This window comes from Gopherus flavomarginatus, chromosome 6, assembly GCF_025201925.1.
Source record: "Gopherus flavomarginatus isolate rGopFla2 chromosome 6, rGopFla2.mat.asm, whole genome shotgun sequence".
Classification (NCBI taxonomy): Eukaryota; Metazoa; Chordata; order Testudines; family Testudinidae; genus Gopherus; species Gopherus flavomarginatus.
In genome coordinates, this window is record NC_066622.1 from 57,242,390 (window position 1) to 57,259,733 (window position 17,344).

The 17,344-nt window shown below is 54.4% G+C and overlaps 1 protein-coding gene across 1 annotated transcript in view; it reads left to right on the top strand.

Annotated features, from left to right (window-relative positions):
• The window catches only part of LOC127054291 (zinc finger protein 560-like), a 228,436-nt gene that overhangs the window by 81,914 nt on the left and 129,178 nt on the right, over positions 1–17,344 (top strand). The window lies entirely within an intron of this gene.

A 17,344-nucleotide genomic window follows, 5' to 3' on the forward strand; every position in this document is an offset into this window, starting at 1 on the left:
CAGTGTTTAGCACCAAGGAATTCTAAAGTTTGCTAAAATGTCTAGTCTATGGAAACAAGAAATGGTCGGGGCCAATCTTTAACCAGTGCCTTTTTAAAAGCCCATTCAGGGATGTGAGTCCCTGTCTTTCAGGTACCTGGGGTTCTTTGCCAGCAGTAGAGAAGAGGTTCCTGCCTCCTTTTTTGTGGCCTTGACAAACCAGGTGCTGTGCCCCAGTTCTCGTCTGAGATCCCTGAAAAAGAACATCTTCCCATCCATGAACAAGACAGGACCTTTCTCTAAAAGGGGAACAAAGAGACCCCTGAGACTTACAGACTAGCTAGCCTCACTGCCATTGCTGGAGAGATCCTGCAATACATTCTTAAGCACTCAGTTTGTCAGCAGCACCTACAGAATAGTTTGGTTCTTAGGACTAGTGAGCATGGATTTGTCAAGAACAAATCATTCCAAACCAATCCTCTTTCCTTCTTTGGCAGGGTTTTGGGCCTGGTGGAGGTGGGTAAACGGTAGATGGGATCTAGCTTGGGGTTGCTAAGGCTTTTCACACAATCCCGTAGCACATTCTCACAAGCAAACGAGGGAAATGCAGTCCAGCTGTAATCAGTGTAATGTTGGTGCAGAGCTGGTTGAAAGCCCAGACTCCAGGAGCCCTTCTCCATGTTTGGCTGTCCAACGGAGAGGGTGTACCTAGTGGGTCCGACAGGGATCAGTCCGCGGTCCGATACTATTCAATATTTTCATGAATGATTTGGAAAATGCAGTGGAGAGCATGCTTCTAAAATTTGCAACTGACACCAAGCACTTAGGAGCACAGGGTTGGAATTCAAAACGCCCTTAACAAATTGGACACTTGGTCTTCTTGAGCCAAACTCCATGGTTGGGCCCCTCTCTCTAGACTGGGCTGAAGTGAAACCCCAGAGCCAAACACTCCTCCCAGGTACCGAGCTCTGACCTTGAATGGTCAGATGCTGCTTAGCACTGTCAGAGCAGCTTTTGCTGGGGGATTCTCCCAGCACTTTCCAATAGCGGGAAAGTATGAAATCCCCATTTGACTGCTGGGGACAGAGCCCTAGAGTGTGGAGCAACTTGCCGAAAGTCCCCCCAGGAAAAGGAAAACAACCAGCAGTGGAACCAATAGGAAACCCAGCAATGGAACTCAGGAGTCCTGGGGGTGTGCTAAGGTGTCCTGATGTCCCGATTTTATAGGGACAGTCCAAATTTTGGGGTCTTTTTCTTATCTAGGATTCTATTACCCCCACCCCAGTCCCGATTTTTCACATTTGCTATCTGGTCACCCAAGAGTGTGCACATGTGTGCGTCCCAGCTGCCTGCCCCCTTCATTGAAGCAGATGTGCATGGTTACTGCCCTGGGAACTGCAGGGCACCAGTGGACATGGAGTTGGCTGGAGGTAGGGTCTGGCTGCAGGCAGGGCAAGGGATGCGGGGCTGGCTGGCTTCAGGCTGGGGGGTGCATCAGGGGTTGGCTGGAGACAGGGTAGGGGGTGCGGGGCTGGCTGCAGACAGGGGGTGCAGGGCTGGTGCAGGCTGGGGGTGTGTGGGGGCTGGCTGGCTTTGGGCAGGGCCACAAGGGGGAGCGGCAGGAGTTGGCTGGAGACAAGGCTGGGGGTGTGTCAGGGGCTGGCTGTGGGGCTGGCTGCAGGCAGGGCAGGGAGGATGCGGCTGGTGCGGGCAGGGCAGAAGGTGCAGGGCTGGATGGAGACAGAGGATGGCTGCGGGCAGGGCAGGGCAGGGGGTGCAGGGCTGGTTGCAGGCAGGGCATGGGACAGGGCCCGTGCAAGGATGTTTCATGCCGTAGGCAAAACTTCCACCTTGCGCCCTCCTCCCCCGCGCCCCCGCCCTAAGGCGCCCCACCCGTGGCAGCTCCCACCTCCACCCTGAGGCGCCCCTCTTGTGGCAACTCCCCCGCTCTGCCCTGCAGCACCCCCCCTCGCCCCAGCTCACCCCTGCTAGGAGCACGAGCACCCCAAGCACACCGTGACCGCTTCACTTCTCCTGCCTCCCAGGTTTGCGGCACCTAAGCCTGCCAGGTAGTCAAGCACCCTCCTCTGAGCCACAGCAGCCCTGACAGTTGACAATAGAGGCACCTTAACCCCTGAGTTCCTTCAATGTGTCCCCCTCCGGGGTACATCTCTGATCACCAGATACTCGGGATATGTCTATACCACCTGCCCAATCGGTGGGCAGCGATCGATCCAGCGGGGTCGATATATCGCGTCTAGTGTAGATGCAACACATCGAGTGCTCTCCCCTTGACTGCTGTACTCCAGCTTGGTGAGAGATGCAGGCAGAGTCTACGGGGAGCTGCAGCAGTCGACTCACCACCACTGTGACATTATAAGTATAATCTAATATCTCATTGAAAGGTGACAGGGCCAGAAAGAGTTAATTAACTCACCTCACCGACTGACCTGACCCATGAGTGAACCTTAAGAACTGCTTAGCAAGATATGTAAATGAACAGAGCTTTGAAATGCAAGTCTGCATTGTTAGAAGTCGAAGAGGAGATTTTTGCTCAGGTCTTGTGAGTAAGCAAACAAGTCTTGTCTGTTGCTATAATTTTAATTCAAAGAGCAAAAAAGGAATATTAACATTTATGATGGTACTTGAGTGAAATAGTATTATTGTCTATGTGTCTCTTTGAAGGTTGTGGTAACCTCTATTTGAACTGTTTAATGAATAAATTACCCTGTACTAATTGCCAGGATGTTTGGAAGGAGAGCTAAGCCTATTGTTTTCTCAGGCGGAAAGGCTGCTGGAAATGTATAAGAAGCCTGGGACATGATCCTTCTTCATCTCATATCTGCTTTGGGTTTCAAGACGGGGAAACCTTAAGCCACAAGGATTGTGATCCCCAGTCACTGACTGGAGCCACCCCGAATATGGAAATTGGACTATAACCTATGGACTATTTGAAAAAGGACTTTTGGCTACTACAAGCTCACCTCTACTATGTATCTGAACCTCAAGAATTGAATTCAAGTCTATATGTCTATTAATCTTTTAACCAACATTCTCTCTCTTTTCTTTTCTAATACATTTTAGCTTACTTAATAAGAATTGGCTATAGCATGTATTTTAGGTAAGATCTAAGTTGTAATAGATCCTGAGTATGTGGCTGATCCTTTGGGATTGGAAGAATCTTTTCTTTTATATGATGAAGTAAGATTTTCAGGAATCATCATCATATCTGACAGGTGTGTCTGGACGGAGGCCTGAGGCTGGGTACTTTAAGGGAACTGCGTGGCTTAAACTTCTAAAGTAACCAGTGAGGTACTACAGAAGCTGCTTTGTGCTGGCTTGGTAAATCTAAGTATTGAAATCACCACCAGCATTTGGGATTTGTCTGCCCTGTTTTGTTTGCAGTTCACCCTGATTAAGTGACCTCAGCTGGCTCCCACAGGGAGCACCGTCACACCTACATCCAGGCTGTAGGGGTCCGAGGGATCTTAGGGGCCTTGAGGTGCACAGATAACTACGTCCAGGCCGTAGGGGTCCCTGGGGGGCTTAGAGAGTTTTTGGGGGGACACAGATACCAATCTCCAGGATCTAGGGGTCCCAGTGGGGTTTAGGGGGTTCATTGGGGGGCATAGATACCTACGTCCAGGCTGGAGGCATCCTGGGAGTCTTAGGGGATTTTTGGGGGCCCAGGATACCTGTGTCCCGGCTGTAGGGGTACCAGGGGGTCTTAGGGGTTCGAGGGGGCACAGATACGTATGTCCAGGCTGTATCGGTCCCAGAGGCGATTAGAGGTTTTGTGAGGGGCACAGATATCTACATCCAGATTGTAGATGTCCCGGCGGGGGGATAGGGGGGTTGTGGGGGTACAAATACCTACATCCAGGTTGTATTGTTTCCTGGGCGGTTAGGGGGTTTCTGAGGGGCACATATACCTACGTGCACATTGGAGTGTCCTGGGGGGCTTATGGAGTCTATATGGGGCACAGATAACAATTGTCTGGCTGTATAGGTCCCTGGGGGGCTTAGGGGGCTTGTGAGGGGGCACAGATACCTAAGCTCAGGATGGAGGGGTCTACAGGGGTCTTAGGTGTTTGTTGGGGGGGCACAGATACCTACGTCCAGGCTACAGGGGTCCCGGAAGGGCTGAGGGTCTGTCACGGAGTGTGGGGGAGTCCGGTCCTGCACCTCTCTTCCTGGGACACAAGGTGACTCTCAGCCAGCCAGTAAAACAGAAGGTTTATTGGACAGCAGGAGTGAAGGATACAGCAGAGTTTGGAGGCACAAGCAGGACCCCTCAATCGAGTCCTTCTGGAGGTTCAGGAAACTTAACTCCCAGTTTCGGATTCCCTGAATTTCAACCACCTAGACCAAAACCGAAACTGAACTAACTCCCTCCAGCCGGCCCCTTCCTGTGTCCAGCTTCCCTGGCAAAGGTGCTGACCCCCTCCCCCCTGCCTAGCTCACGTTACAGGCTGAGCACGTGTCTGGTCCTAAAGTCACCCCCTGCTCTCCCATCCCCCACACAGACAGTCCCTACTCCATCACAGTAATGCCCAGAGCATTTCCCTCATGGAGCAACAGTGACACCTTGTGGCCATGCAGGTTAATGCCCAGAACATTTCCCACATGGAGCAACAGTGACACCCTGTGGCCACGCAGGGTAATGCACAGAGCATTTCCTGCATGGAGCAACAGTGACACCCTGTGGCCACGCAGGGTAATGCACAGATCATCACACCTACGTAGAGGCTGTAGAGATCCCTGCTGGGGCTTAGGGGTAGTGAGGGGCACAGATAGCTACGTCTAGGCTGGAGGGATTCCGGTGGGGATTAGGGACTTCATAGGGGACACAAATATCTACATCCGGGCTGGAGAGGTCCCTGGATGGCTTAGGGGGTTGTGGTGAGCACAGACACATACGTCCAAGCTGTAGTGGTCCCTGGGGGTTTAGGGAGTTGGTGAGGGGCACAGAAACCTATGTATGGTCTGGAGGGATCCCTGGGGGACTTAAAGAGTTGTGGTTGTGCAGATACCTATGTCCTGGTTGGAGGGGGCCCTGGGGAGCTTAGGGGTTTGTGTGGCATACACATAGCTACAACCAGGCTGGTGGGGGACCTATGGGTCTTAGGGGGCTTGTGGTAGGCAGAGATACCTATGTCCAGGCTGGAGAAGCCCTGGTGAGGGCTTAGGGGGTTCCTGGAGGTCACAAATATCTACTTCCAGGCTGGAGGGGTTGTGGGGGTATTTGAGAGTTGTGGGGGGGCACAGATACCTATTTCGAGGCTGTAGGGGTTCCAGGGTTGCTTTGGGGCATTTTGGGGTACAGATACCTATGTCCATGCTTTAGGGTCGCTGGGAGGATCAGTGGGTTTGTGAGGGTGCACAGATACCTACTTCCAGGCTATAGGGATGTTGGTGGGGCTTAGGGGTTTGTGGGGGGCACAGATACCTTCATCCAGGCAAGAGGGGTCCTGGGGGACTTAGGGGGGGTGGGAGGAGCTCAGATAACTATGTCGAGGCTGGAGGGGTCCCATCGTGGCCTAGGGGGTTTGTGAGGGGCACAGATACCTGCGTCTAGGCTGGAGGGGTTTCGGGGGTCTTAGGAGGGTTGTGGGGTCTGAGATACCTATGTCTAGGCTGGAGGGGTCTCGGGGAGGTTTAGGTGTTTTGGGGGGAACAGATACCTACATCCTGATTGTAGGGGTCCCTGGGTAGCTTAGGCGCTTTGTGGGGGTCACAGATACAAACATCCATGCTGTAGGGGTCCTGAGGGTCTTTGTGTGGCTTTGGGGGTCACAGATACCTACCTACAGGCTGGAGGGGTCCTGTGGGTATTAGGGGGTTTGTGGGGCGTACAGATGCCTACATCTGGGCTTGCGGGTTCCCTGGGGGGCTTAGAGGTTTGTGGGGAGCACAGATACCTTTATCCAGGCTAGATGGGTCCCGGTGGGATTAGGGGGCTGTGGGGAGCACAGATACCTATGTAAGCAGAAGCAGGATGAACTCTACCTTGACATCTGGTGGTGAATTATGGAGAGTGTAGAAAAGAATTTCAGGGACTGATCGTGTTTGCATAGGCACACCCACCCCTCCTGACATGGCAAGGACAGCCTGGGATGGCTGCTTTGGCAGCTGTGGTATCCCTGGTTTATTTGTTGTTGGGGCATGAGATGTGGAGTGTTGTCACCCTGATTGTGTGGATGAGGAACTGTGAAACTGCTTTGAGACAGGGATTCTCACCATCACTTGAGTGGCACTCGCTAGACAAGGGAGTGAGCTCCTTGGGTGAACCAAAAACATGAATTGTTCTTTTTTGTTTTTTAGCAGTTGAAGAATAAAGCTGAAATTAGATTCTTTTAACAATTGAAGTTTTGGGTTCTTGAGCTAATATCACTAAAGAGTTTTATTAGCCAGTAAGAGAGTCTGAAGTTATGTTGTGGAGCAGAGCAGCTGACAGAGAAATGCAGTTTGTGGGATGGTTGGAATAGCCCACGGAGTGAGGTGAGCTGAGTAGTTTTTTAGGACAGCTACGGCAGATCACCGGTCGGCTGGTAGAACAGAGTAGCTGGTGGACCGAGCTCAGCAGTTCATGGGGAAGGCGAAAGCAGAATCCCACAGAAAGGCAGGGCAGTAAGCAGTGGACCACATAAAGTGCTCCTTTCTACCCAGGCTGGCAGGGGGAAAAACCCTGCAGATAGACTCTTGAACTCTGGGGTTGCGCAACTGTGGGTGATTTTGGGGTTGCTGGACTCTTGAAACATTTGAGGTATTGGACTTTGGAGTCTTGGGGTGATTTGGGGATTGCTAGACTCAAGAGCCCAGGGAAAAGGACACGGCCTAATTGAGGTGTTTTCCCAATTTAATGCTATGTTGTTTATCTCAGGTTATTAAACATTTTCTGCTACACCCAGACTCTGTGCTTGCGAGAGGGGAAGTATCGCCTCTTTGAGGCACCTAGGGGTGCGTATGTAAAATTTTCCCATGTCACTGGGTGGGGGCTCGAGCTGGTTTGCATTACGTAGTAGGGAAGGGACCCCTATGTATTGAACCCAGTCCTTGCTGCTATCAATTCAGCCTGGCAGAAGGGTTCCACCTACATGCAGGCTGAAGGGGTCCCTGGGAGGCTTAGGGGGTTCGTGGGGGGCACAGGTACCTACGTCCAGGCTGCAGGGGTCCCAGAGGGGCTTAGGGGGTTAGTGGGGGCCACAGATATTTATGTCACGGAGTGTGGGGGAATCCGGTGCTGCACCCCTCTTCCTGGGACACATAGTGACTCAGCCGGCCAGTAAAACAAAAGGTTTTTTTGGCCAACAGGAACGAAGGATACAGCAGAGCTTTTGGGCACAACCAGGACCTCTCGATCGAGTCCTTCTGGGGGTTCAGAAAGCTTAGTTCCCAGTTTGGGAATCCCTGAATTCCAATAACCCAGCTCCAAACCAAAACTGAACTAACTCCCTCCAGCTGGCCCCTTCCTGTGTCCAGCTTCACGGGCAAAGGTGCTGACCCCTCCCCGCTGCCTAGCTCGAGTTACAGGCTTAGGTCCTGTCCCTCACCTTACGTCACTCCCTGCTCTCCCATCTCCCACACAGATAGTCCCTACTCCACCAGGGTCCCTACCCGTGGGGCCCCTAACCCTGGCTCCTGGGGCCCTACCCCTGTGCCCCTTACTCTAGCTCCAGTTGCCATACCCATGGGCCCCTAACCCGAGCTCCAGAGGCTCCATCCCTGGGGCCCCGAACAATAGCTCCAGGTGCCCAACCCGTGGGGCCCATAGCCCTTGTTTCAGGGGCCCTACGAGTGGGCCCCTAATCCTAGCTCCAGAGGCCTTAAGCGTGAGATCTCTAACCCTAGCTCCAGGGGCCCCACCCCTGGGACCCCTAACCTTTGCTCCATGGGCCATATCCCTGGGGCACCTAACCCTAGCTATAAGGACACTGCCCAAGGGGTCCCAAACCATAGCTCCAGAAGCCCTACACGTGGGGCCCCTAACACTAGCTCCAGGTGCACTACCCCTGGGGCCCCTAACGCTAGCTCCAGGGGCCATACCCATGGGGTCCCTAATCCTAAATCCAGGGGTCCCATTCGTGGAGCCCCTAACAGTAACTCCAAGTGCCCCATACCTGGGGCCACTAACCCTAGCTCCAGGGGCCCTACCCATGGGGCCCGTAAACCTAGCTCCAGGGGCCTTACACGTGAAGCCCCTAACCATAGCTCCAGAGGCCCTAACTGTGCGGCCCCTAACCATAACTCCAGGGGCCTTACCCGTAGGGCCCCTATCCCTAAGTGCAGGGGCCCTTCAACCTGGGGCCCCTATCCTTAGCTGCAGGGGCCCTACCAGTCAGGCCACTAACGCTATCTCCAGAGGCCCTTCACGTGGGACCCCTAACCCAAACTCCAGGGGTCCTACCGCTTAGGGCCCTAACCCTAGCTGCAGGGGTCATACCCATGGTGCCCCTAAACTTAGCTCCAGGTGCCCCATCCCTAGGGCCCCTAACCCTAGCTTTAGGGACCCTGCTCGTAGGGCCCCAAACTATAGCTCCAGGGGCCCTACCCATTGGGATCCTAACCCTAGCTCCAGAGGCCCTACCCTTTCCTGGCTGGACATGTGCGAAGGATAAAACATACATCCTAAATGAAACAGTCTGACTTTTTATTATGGAGAAAAAACAAGTTTTAAAACGTTTATATGTTGGAGGACTTGGCCATACAGTATCTGAGGTTGAACTGCAGGAAAGATTCAGCAAGTTTGGAAATGTTACAGATGCGGAAATTGTTATCAGGAAAGATGACCAGGGGAACACTACGAAGACTTTTGCTTATATCAACATTAGCATTTCTGAAGCAGATCTTAAAAGATATATGTCTATTTTAAATAAACCTCTCAACCCAGCTATAGGGCTCTACCCCTGGGGCCCCTAACCCTAGCTACCGGGGCCCTACCCATTGGGCTGCTAACCCTAACTCCTTAGACCCTACCTGTGAGGCCCCTAACCCTAGCTCCAGGGGCCCTAACCGTAAGGTCTCTAACAATTGCTCCGGGTGTCCTACCACTGGGGCCCCTAACCCTAGCTCCAGGGACTCCTTCCCTGGTGCCCCTAACTCTAGCTCCAGGGGCCCAACCCGTGGGGCCCCTAACCCTCGCTCCAGGGGCCCTACCAGTGGGACCCCTAACCCTAACTTCAGGGCCCCTACCTGTGAGCCCATAACCCTAGTTCCAGAGGTCTTACCCGTGAGACCCCTAACCCTAGCTCCAGGGGCCCTACCACTGAGGCTCATATCCCCAGCTCCAGAGGATCTACTCCTAGGGCTCCTTACCCTAGCTCCAAGGATCCTACCCCTGGGACCCCTAATGGAAACTCCAGGGGATCTAACCCAAGTCCCTGGGGCCCCAAATCCTATCTCCAAGGGCCTTAGCCATGCGCCCCCTAACGCTAGCTACAGGGGCTCTACGCATGGAACCACTAACCTAATTTCCAGAGGCCCTACCTAGCTCCAGTGGCCCAACCCATGGGGATCTAACCCTAGCTACAGAGTCCTTACCCGTGGGACCCCCAAACCTAGCTCCAGGGGCCCTACCCGTGGGGCCCATAACCCTAGCTGCAGGTGCGCTACCCATGGGGCCCCTAACCCTAGATCCAGACGCACTACCCATTGGACCCCTAAACTTAGATCCAGGTGACCTAACCATAGGGCACCTCACCCTAGCTCCAGGCTCCCCACCAATAAGATCGCTAACCCTAGCTCCAGGGGCCAAACCCTAGGACCCCTAAACCTAGCACCATGAGCCCCACCCCTGGGGCCCCTCACCCAGAGTCCAGGGTCCCTACCTGTGGGGCCCCTAACCCTAGCTCCAGATGCCATACGCGTGGGCCCCTAACCCTAGCTCCAGGGACCCGACCCCTGGTACCCCTAACCCTAACTCCAAGGGCCTCATCCCTGCAGCCTCTAACGGTAGCTTCATGGGCCCAGGCCATGGGACCCCTAACCCTAGCTACAGAGTCCTTACCCGTGGGACCCCGAAACCTAGTTCCATGGGCCCTACCATTGGGTCCCTAACCCTAGCTCCAGGGACTATACCCGTGGGGCCCCTAAACCTAGCTCCAGGGGCCCTACCCGTGGGGTCCCTAACCGTAGCTCCAGGGACTCTACCCATGGGGCCCCTATCTCTAACTCCAGGGGCTTTACCCTTGGGAAACCTCACCCTAGCTCCAGGGGCCCTACTCCTGGAGCCCATAACCTTAGCTTCAGGGACCATACCCGTGGGGCCCCTAAACCTAGCTGCAGGTGCCCCATCCCTGGGGCCCCTAACCCTAGCTTTAGGGACCCTGCTCGTAGGGCCCCAAACTATAGCTCCAGGGGCCCTACCCATTGGGATCCTAACCCTAGCTCCCGGGGCCCTACCCAGTGGGCCGCTAACCCTAACTCCTTAGACCCTACCCGTGAGGCCCCTAACCCTAGCTCCAGGGGCCCTAACCGTAAGGTCTCTAACACTTGCTCCGGGGGCCCTACCACTGGGGCCCCTAACTCTAGCTCCAGGGGCCCAACCCGTGGGGCCCCTAACCCTCGCTCCAGGGGCCCTACCAGTGGGACCCCTAACCCTAACTGCAGGGCTCCTACCTGTGGGCCCCTAACCCTAGTTCCAGAGGCCTTACCCGTGAGACCCCTAACCCTAGCTCCAGGGGCCCTACCACTGAGGCTCATATCCCCAGCTCCAGAGGATCTACTCCTAGGGCTCCTAACCCTAGCTCCAGGGATCCTACCCATGGGACCCCTAATGGAAACTCCAGGGCTCTAACCCTTGGGGCCCTAACCCTACCTCCAGGGGCCCCATCCCTGGTTTCCCTAACCCAGCTCTAGGGGCCCTACTCGTGGGGCTTCTTCCCCTAGCTCCAGGGGCCCTACCCGTGGTTCCCCTAACCCTAGCTCCAAGGGCTCTACCCGTGGGACCTTACCCTAGCTCCAGGGGCCGTCCTCGTGGTGCCCCTAACACTAGGTCCAGAGGCCCCACCCCTGGGAACCCTAACCCTAGCTCCAGGGGCCCTACATGTGGGAATCATAATCCTAGTTCCAATGGCCCTGCCTATGGGACCCCTAACCTTAGCTTCTGGAGCCCTACCCCTTGGGTCCGTTACCAAAGATCCAGGGGCCCTACCCCTTGCGCCACTACCCCTATCTACAGGGGCCCTCTCCGTGGGGCCCCTAACCCAAGCTCCAGGGACCCCACCCCTGCATCCCCTAACCCTAGCTCCAGGGGCCCCATACCTGGGGCTCCTAACCCTAATTCCAAGGGCCCTACCCGTGGGCCCCCTAACGCTTGCTCCAGGCACCCTGCCCGTAAGGCCCTTACCTTAGCTAAAGAGGCCCTACCCATGGGGTCCTTAGCCCTAGCTCCATAGACCCCACCCCCCTGGAAACCCAAACACTAGCTCCAGGGGCCCCACCCACGCGAACACTAACCCTAGCTCAAGGGCCAAGTCCCTGGGGCCCCAAATCCTATCTCCAAGGGCCTTAGCCATGCGCCCGCTAACTCTAGCTACAGGGGCTCTACGCATGGAACCACTAACTCAATTTCCAGGGGCCCTACCCATGGGGTCCCTGTCCCTAGCTCCAGGGTCCCAACCCGTGGGACCCCTAACCCTAGGTCCATGGGCTCTACCCCTGGGGCCCCTAACCGTAACTCCAGGCACCCCAGCACTAGGACCCCTATCCCTAGGTCCAGGGCCCACCCCTAGGACCCCTAACCCTAGCACCATGAGCCCCAGCCCTGGGGCCCCTAACCCAAACTCTAGGGTCCCTTCCTGTGGGGCCCCTAACCCTAGCTCCAGAGGCCCTACCCATGCGACCACTAACCCTAGCTATAGGGGCCTTACCCCTGTGTCCCCTAACCCTAGCTCCAGATGCCATATGCGTGGCCCCCTAACCCTAGCTCCAGGGGCCTGACCCCCAGTACCCCTAACCCTAGCTCCAAGGGCTCCATCCCTATGGCTTCTAACCGTAGCTCCAGGGGCCCAACCCATGGGGATCTAACCCTAGCTACAGAGTCCTTACCCGTGGGGCCCCCAAACCTAGCTCCAGGGGCCCTACCATTGGGGCCCCTAACCCTAGCTGCAGGGGCTATACCCGTCGGGCCCCTAAACCTATCTCCAGGCGCCCCACCCCTGGGACCCTTTACCCTAGCTTCAGAGGCCCCATCCCTGGGGCCCTTAACCCTAGTTCCAGGGGCCCTACCCATGGATCTCCTATCCCTAGCTTCAGGGACCCCACCCGTTGGGCCCCTAACCCTAGCTCCAAAGGCCCTACTTTTGTGACCCCTATCCCTAGCTCCAGGGGGCATACCCCTTGGGCCCCCAGTCCTAGCTCCAGGAACCGTACTCGTGGGGCCCCTATCCCTAGTGTTAGGCCTGAATAAAGATATTGCAGACAAAACCAGGTATGCCAACCTGACCAAAGTCAGGCTAACAGAGGTTTTTGGGTAGTTCCTGAGTGGAAAACACTGAGAAGCAGCAGCATGTCTCACAAGTGCTGGGAAAAAGTGAGATAAGCGAGAAGCTGCATTCCTAGTATAGTACCAGATGTGCTGTGTTAGGGCAGCTCCTTCGAAGAACTGATAAGAGCCCTAGTTTCCCAGCCTCCTTGTTTTCACTCCCTGGTTTTGTTCGTTGTTTGTTTTTAACTCCCCTACATTTCTAACTTCAGGTATGTATGAATACTAAAGGTGTCTAGTTTCTAGTTGTTAAAAGAAGGGAGCGGGTTGCTCCAGTGAATAATTTATGACACGACAGAACTGTCTATATAGGCTTATACTAAGATTTAAAGAGCGGGCTGGTTGTCTCGGGAGACGAGCTGCTCTATATTGATGCGTGCACTTGTCAATAAAGAGCTTTTGATCGGACCTTGCTGGTGTTGCCTGTCTCTCTCGCGGTCAGACAACTAACTTTGCCATCTGGGGGTTAGAGTCCCTGACACTAGCTCCAGGGGCTCTATTCCTGGGGCCCCTGACCCTATCTCCAGGGGCCCTACCCGTGGGGACCCTAATCCTAGCTCTATGGGACCTCCCCATGGGGCCCCAAGCCTTAGCTCCATGGGCCCTACCCGTGGGGACCTTAACCCTAGCTCCAGGAGCCCCATCCTTGGGTCCCCTAAATCTAGCTCCTGGGCTCCTGCCCATGGGGCACCTAACCCTAGCTCCAGAGGCTCTTCCCTTAGGATCCCTAACCCAAGCTCCAGGGGCCCTATCCGTGGGGCCCCTAACCCTAGCTCCTGAGGTCCTACCTGTGGGAGCTCTAACCTTATCTCCTGGCTTCGTGCTCATTTGACCCATAATCCTAGCTCCAGGGGACCTACCCGTGGGACCCCTAATCTTAGCTCCAGGGGCCTTACCCCTGGGGTGCCTAACCCTACCTTCAGGGGCCCTACCCGTAGGGCCTCTAACCCTAGTTCCAGGGGCCCCACTCCTGGAACCCCTATCCCTAGCTCCATGGGCCCCATCTCTGGGGCTCCAAACCTTAGCTGCATGGGCCCTACCCCTGGGTCCCCTAACTCTAGCTTCAGGGGCCCTACCAGTGGGACCCCTAACCCTAGTTCCATGGGTCCCACCCCTTGGACTCCTAACCCTTGCTCCAGAGGCCCCATTGCTGGGGATCCAAACCCTTGCTCAAGGTGCCCTGCCCATGGGGCAGCTAACCCTAGCTCCAGGGGCCCCACCCCTAGACACTCGAACACTAGCTCCAGGCACCCCACCCCTGGGACCCCCAACCCTTGCTCCTGTGGCCCCGTCCCTGGGGCTCCTAGCCCTAGCTCCAGGGTCCCTACATGTGGGAACCCTAACCCTAGCTCCAACGGCCCTTCCCGTGGGGCCCCTAACCCTAGCTCCAAGGTCCCTTCTCGTGGGACCCTTAACCCTATCTGCAGGCCCTGTGCCCCTGGGTCCCCTAACCCTAGCTTCAGAGGCCCTACCCATGGGGATTTTTATCCTAGGTCAAGGGGCCCTATGCATGGGTCCCCCAACCCTAGCTCAAGGGGCCCTATCTCTGGGGCCCCTAAACCTAGCTGCAGGGGTTCTGCCCGTTGGACCCCTTTGCCTAGCTCCAGGGTCCCTTGAAACACTTGGGAAAATGTGTTTGACTGTTCAGGCATTGGGAGCTCAGCTAAGAATGCAAATGCTTTTCAAAGACTGCGGGGACTGTGGGATCGCTGGAGTCCTCAGTCTCCCCTCCCTCCCTCCATGAACGTCCATTTGATTCTTTGGCTTTCCATTACGCTTGTCACGCAGCACTGTGCTGAGTCCCGGCTGTGGACTCTGTCTATCATAGCCTGGAGATTTTTTCAAATGCTTTGTCATTTCGTCTTCTGTAACGGAGCTCTGATAAAACAGATTTGTTTCTCCATACAGCGATCAGATCCAGTACCTCCCAGATGGTCCACGCTGGAGCTCGTTTTGGGTTTGGGACTGCATCACCACCTGTGCTGATCAGAGCTCCATGCTGGGCAAACAGGAAATGAAATTCAAAATTCGCGGGGCTTTTCCTGTTTACCTGGCCAGTGCATCCGAGTTCAGATTGCTTTCCAGAGCGGTCACAAGGGTGCACTGTGGGATACCGCCCGGAGGCCAATACTATTGAATTGCGGCCACACTAACCCTAATCCAACATGGCAATACCGATTTCCGTGCTACTCCCCTCGTCGGGGAGGAGTACAGATATCGGTATTAAGAACCCTTTATATCAATATAAAGGGCTTCATTGTGCTGACGGGTGCAGGGTTAATTCGTTTTAATGCTGCTAAATTCGGTTTAAATGCGTAGTGTAGACGAGGCCTAAGAAAGCGGCAGTTTGACCTACAAACAACGACAAAGTAAAACCTGCAAGAGCAGCCTTTCAGTTCAGAGGCCTGATAATAAGATGTTACTAATAACTGATGAAAGAGTTACAAACGACACAAAACCATACTCAGAACAAACCAAATGGGAACACAGACAACACCATTTTTCTTCGCTGCTCTTCAACCACGATATTCTCCCCATAGGGAGGTCCATCGCTCCTGGGGGTTCAGTGCCACAGTAACAGGGTGATGTGTGCAAGGGATGGAGGAAGCTGCTATTCCATCTCCCTAGTCCAAAAATCAGTTTAATAGCTAGTCCTGAGATAGAGGAAGTATCAGTTATTAAAGTCATAAGAACTAATTTAACATTGTGATTCCAGCCAATGTTAAAATGATCTAACATTCAGGTTAATAGAAACATTTCTAGTCCTCTGCATAGAACGCTCAAATGATGCAAAAATAGCAAGTTTGCTTTAAAAAGTCATAAAAGGGGTGTCATCCAGAATCTGACACTTGGTGAAACGTAAGTCTAGAACACACAACCAGTTTGGGGATTGTGCTCTGCTTCTTAACAATCTGCCCTGAGGTTGCCACTCACAGTCACAAGCTACTCCAGATGGCTGGGGCCCTCTCATGGATCAGTAACTGGTTAGCAGCTTGGAAAGAAAGAGTAGGACTAAATAGTCGTTTTTGCAGTGGAAAGGGGTAAATAAAAGGCTTCCAAAGTATGAGACGAGGCTACAGACATTAGGGCTGGTCAGTTTAGACAAGACCGTAGAGCACCAGTTCTCAACCAGGTGTCTGCCAAAAGAAACCAGGCTTGACCCACATCCCCAAGCCACCAAGCCTACCTGCCTGCATTGAAGGGGGAGAGAAAGGGCACAACAAAAAATTGCAGCATCAATGCAGAAGAGAGAACTCTTCCCCTGCCATTATCAGTAAGGGTTGCCTCACAGCCACTGACTCCCTGAACAGAAATAGCAAAAGTCCAACCACAATTCTACTTCCTTTCCTCTACAAGAGATAATGGGTGGGAGCTGCTCTCTTGAGACTGTCCTGCTGCTGCCCAGGCACATGGCAGACAGAGCTTGGCCCGCAAGCCGAGGGTTTTGATCGCTTGAAGGCCCAGAGGGAAAAGAGACAAGTGCTCGTGTATCAGAGAATGGCTTTGATCCATTGACCTCTGGGTTATGAGCCCAGGACGCGTCCCATAACCCAGAGATTAATGGATCAAAGCCATCCTCTGCTACATGTGTGCTTGCTTCTTTTCCCTCAGGGCCTTCCAGCAAGGCAGTGACCAGCACAGCACCAAGAGCCTAGGCCATGAGGCTACCTGGACTGAAGGCAAGAGGCAGGCCTGGGTATGGCGAGTGCCTCCTGTCCTGGAATGAGGCTGCAGTACTTCCTGGTCCCCTTTTCCCACCCACACTGGCAGGCAGCGTGTGCTGCGGGAGAACAGGAAGGAGGCTCTCAGGACACCAGGCAGTGCTGTGTGTGTGGCTGTCAGGGGAAAGAGCCTAGGCTCCTGACTCAAACTGCCATTGACTGGCGTGGCTCTGCACACCGTCAGCCAGGGCAGGCCAGGCTGCGGACGTGTCTCAGGCGTGAGTAGCATGGCCGCGCTTTCCTGACAAGGCGTGAGGCAGGCCAAGAGCTTTGCACAGCCTACAGGGAAGTGGGAGGGAGGCGTCTTTGAGCCGGCGTGTCTCGTCTGCTTCTCCTTTGCCACTTGAGCGGAGGCGGGGAGAGAGCGAAATGTTCCTGGCTGAAAGTTTTTGTGCTCGGCCTTGAGGATTAAACCTGAGCCTCTGGAACAGCTGCTGGGAGATGGGTTTCTGAATGACATCCAGCCCGGTTTTCGGGCCACTAGCTGAACGCACTGAGGCCAAGAGGCAGCAAAATGGGACCTTTGAGGCTCCCCGCAGGCAGGACCAGCTTTAGGAAGTGCGGGGCCCAATTCGAACATATTCGGCGGGGCCCCGGCAGGGATGACTAAAAAAAAAATCATGTAAATAAAAGCCTTTCATTTCTTAGCAGCCGGTTCCCTGTAAAAAGTTCTGATTTAAGGGATGTGCCACAGTATGTATTTTTTGTACCAATAGGGTTACCATACATCCATATTTTTAAAAATTTCTCCCAGATGGTCTATTTAAGAAACAAAAAGCTGGACATGTCCAGGAAAATACGGATGTATGTTAACCCTACCTAAAATTCTTTTTTAAAAAGATGGGCTTGAACTAGAAATGAGCTCCGTTTCACATGTGTGGGTCCCCGCCACTCCCTGGGGGTGTGCTAGGGTGACCAGATGTCCCGATTTTATAGAGACAGTCCCGATTTGGGGGGTCTTTTGCTTATATAGGATCCTATTACCCCCCACCCTGTTCCAATTTTTCACACTTGCTGTCTGGTCACCCTAAGGTGTGCACATGTGTGGGTCACAGCTGTTCACTGCCCCTCTCATTGCAGCATGTGTGCAGGGTTACTGCCCTGGGAACTGCAGGGCACCAGTGGACATGGGGCTGGCTGGAAGCAGGGCAGGGGCTGA